This window comes from Phyllostomus hastatus, unplaced genomic scaffold (genome assembly GCF_019186645.2).
Source record: "Phyllostomus hastatus isolate PE091 unplaced genomic scaffold, TTU_PhHast_1.1 phas_scaffold_193, whole genome shotgun sequence".
NCBI lineage: Eukaryota > Metazoa > Chordata > Mammalia > Chiroptera > Phyllostomidae > Phyllostomus > Phyllostomus hastatus.
Genome location: NW_025334015.1, coordinates 1,164,786 through 1,167,893, shown reverse-complemented (window position 1 = coordinate 1,167,893; position 3,108 = coordinate 1,164,786).

Genomic DNA, 3,108 nt, shown 5'->3' with positions numbered 1-3,108 from the left:
TCAAGAATGCTCTCAGTTGAATGAGAAGGGTCTTAGGAGGAAGCTAGTTTGTTCCTAAGCCTTACAGCTCTTTGACCCCCAACTCAATAGACGGGCAGAGTTCTTTGTTTTCTATAGTTCCTTACTTCCCCTAATGAGTATTGTACTTTACCTGAGTTATTATGTAGCATGAGCCCAATAAAAGCAGGTATGGACTGTAAATCGGGGCGCTCCCCACTAGGGGGGGTGGCCATTCTGTCCCTACTTCCCCACAGAAACTAGTCTGTCTCTGTGCATGTGTCGTTTTTTCTCGCGTGTTTATCGTCGAGCCATCCACAGCGTTCCGTGGTCACTGCTGGCCGGTGACCCACGCGCAACATTAACATCCTTTGTAATCTGGTAATCAATTGAGGAAACAGGTTTCCTGAGTCCTGTGAGATGCTTTAGCAAATTAATCAAAACAAAGGAGGTGGTTGTGAGAACTTCTGATGTATAACCTGTCAGCCAGAAGCACTGGCATCAACTTGCAACTGGCATCAGAAGGTGAAGAGCAGTCTTATGGGACTCAGCCGTTAGCATGTGGAATTTGGTATCTCTGAGAAAATGTCAGAATTGACTTAAACTCTTGGACACCTTACTGATGTTGAATTTCTTGTTGGTGTGGGGAAGTACACCCTGAACCCTGACCAACCCCACTGGAATTGGCCCTACAACTATAGGAAATAGGGGTTTCTTTTAGGGCAGTCATAGAAGCTTTTGAATTCCTTAGTTGGATTCTGAACTGATCATTTAAAGTGATGAACTCATCATTTTCTTTGCCCAAGTTCCTCAGCACACTTGCAATCAATCAACCAACTGCATTCTGCATTACACTCCTTAATATCCACTAAAATGTTCTACGCAGCAAGTACTTGGTCCTACAAAGCCTTACCTTCCATAGGCACTTGACTACAGGTATCTATAAGGGATTATTTAAGTAACTTAAGCTATTGCATATCATGGATATCCAATAACCCCTTTAATCCCTTTAACCCCTTTAAAAACCTTGGTGACAGTCCCCTACTATCCTTACATCATCTGTATAGATCTGTACAGGTTTCCTTTTTAATTCCTGATATGGATGATTTGTGTTTTCTGTTTTTCTTGGTCAGCCTAGCTGAGAGAATATCAATTTTATTGATTTTCCATTAGAAACAAGGTCATATATTAGAAAATATATTAGAAACAAGGTCATTAATGACTTTAAGTGTAATCAAATCAGTGAACCAATAGCAGATAACACAGGCTCAATTCAGGGAATTTTCTTAAGGTTCTGCTCTCTGGAATCACATTTGGTACCAAAGTTGTTATTAGTGTTCAGTCAGAGATACAAGGATTTGACCACAAACCACTGTGAAAGGAGGTTACACAATCAATGTGAAATGTTTCTGTGTCTGGTGACAGAATCTGAAGTCTGCAGGACAGCAAGTCAGGAAGAAGCAATCAGTGTGACATGGATATGAGGGGTTGGCATGGGAGGCTGACTGAGCTGGAACTCAGGATGGCAGATGGGCACACCTGGCATTCTCTCACAAGTGTGAGATGAAGGGCAGCAGAGGCTGGAGCCCTTCATCATGGGGTGAATCCCGTATCAGGTCCAGAATCTGGAGAAGCTGAAGTGTATCAGAAAGAGACTGTGGCTTGTGTGTGCCAGATGCTGCCCTAGGTCAGCCAGGTGAGCAGTCAGCTAAGTGACAACAGGAGTGAATGGCAACAGCTTCACAGGCTGCTCCATCCCCGCACACTGCCCAACCCCAGCACGGAAAGTAAGATGACTGCTCTTCTACTTCCACCTGAATCTCACACAACATGGCTTGTGCAGCCATGCTAACCTAGCACTACACAAGGAAGTTATCCTGGGAAACAGTTCAGGCCGGTCAAAGAAAGAATCTCATTGAATACAGAAAAAAACATGACCTGAATAATAATTAAAATACAACATATAAAAATTTATGGAATACAGCAACAATAGGCCTTAGAAGGAATTTTGTGGCATTAAATGTTTATATTCAGAAAGGAAAATAATTGAATCAATAATCTGTGCTTCTACATTAAGGAGTTGGGGGGCTGAGGAAAGAAAGCAATTTAAACCCAAAATAGATAGAAGGAAATAAAAGAGGCAGAAATTAGTGAAATTGAAGAGAAATATACAGAAAAATAAGAAAGCCAAAAAGTAGTTCCTAAAAAAAATCAATAAAATTGATATTCTCTCAGCTAGGCTGACCAAGAAAAACAGAAAACACAAATCATCCATATCAGGAATTAAAAAGGAAACCTGTACAGATCTATACAGATGATGTAAGGATAGTAGGGGACTGTCACCAAGGTTTTTATGGCAACAAATTTGACAACTTAAGTGAGATGAACAAACTTCTTGAAAATACTGTATCAAAACTCACAAAGGAAATAAAAATATGAAAAGCCTTATGTATATTAAAAATCTTAATTCATTATAAAAAATCTCACCCCCAAAACTCTGACTTACTTTGGGATAGGCAAAGATTTCTCAAATGGGACATTAAATGCAATAATTATGAAAGACAAAAAGTGATAAAGTGGTCTTAATCAAAATTAAATAATTTTTTAATTAAATGTTTAAAAATAAAAAACAAAATTAAGGGATTGAAAAGGCAAGCTACAGATTAAATATTTGTAATGCATATATTTTACAAAGTATTATTGCTAATATATAAAGAATTTTTATAAATATACAAAGAAAAATAAGACAATTTAAGAAATGTTGAAGAGACTTAACAGATACTTCACAGAAGAAATAACATAAAACAGCCAAGAATCAGGAGCAAAGGTTTTTAACATTAGTCATAGAAAAATACAATTTAAGCCATAATGAGACACTACTTCACACTCACTTGAATGACTAAAAATAAAGACTGAGGATACTAAATGTTAGTGAAAATGTGGTGGAAATGGAAATTCTCATCATATTAGCAGCTGGAGTTAAAAATGGTACAACTATTTTGGGAAAGTTTGACAGTTTCTTATACAATTAAACATGTATCTACCCAGCACCTAGCAATTCTAATAGGTATTTACCAAAGAGAAATGGAAACATATATCCAAAGACTTGTA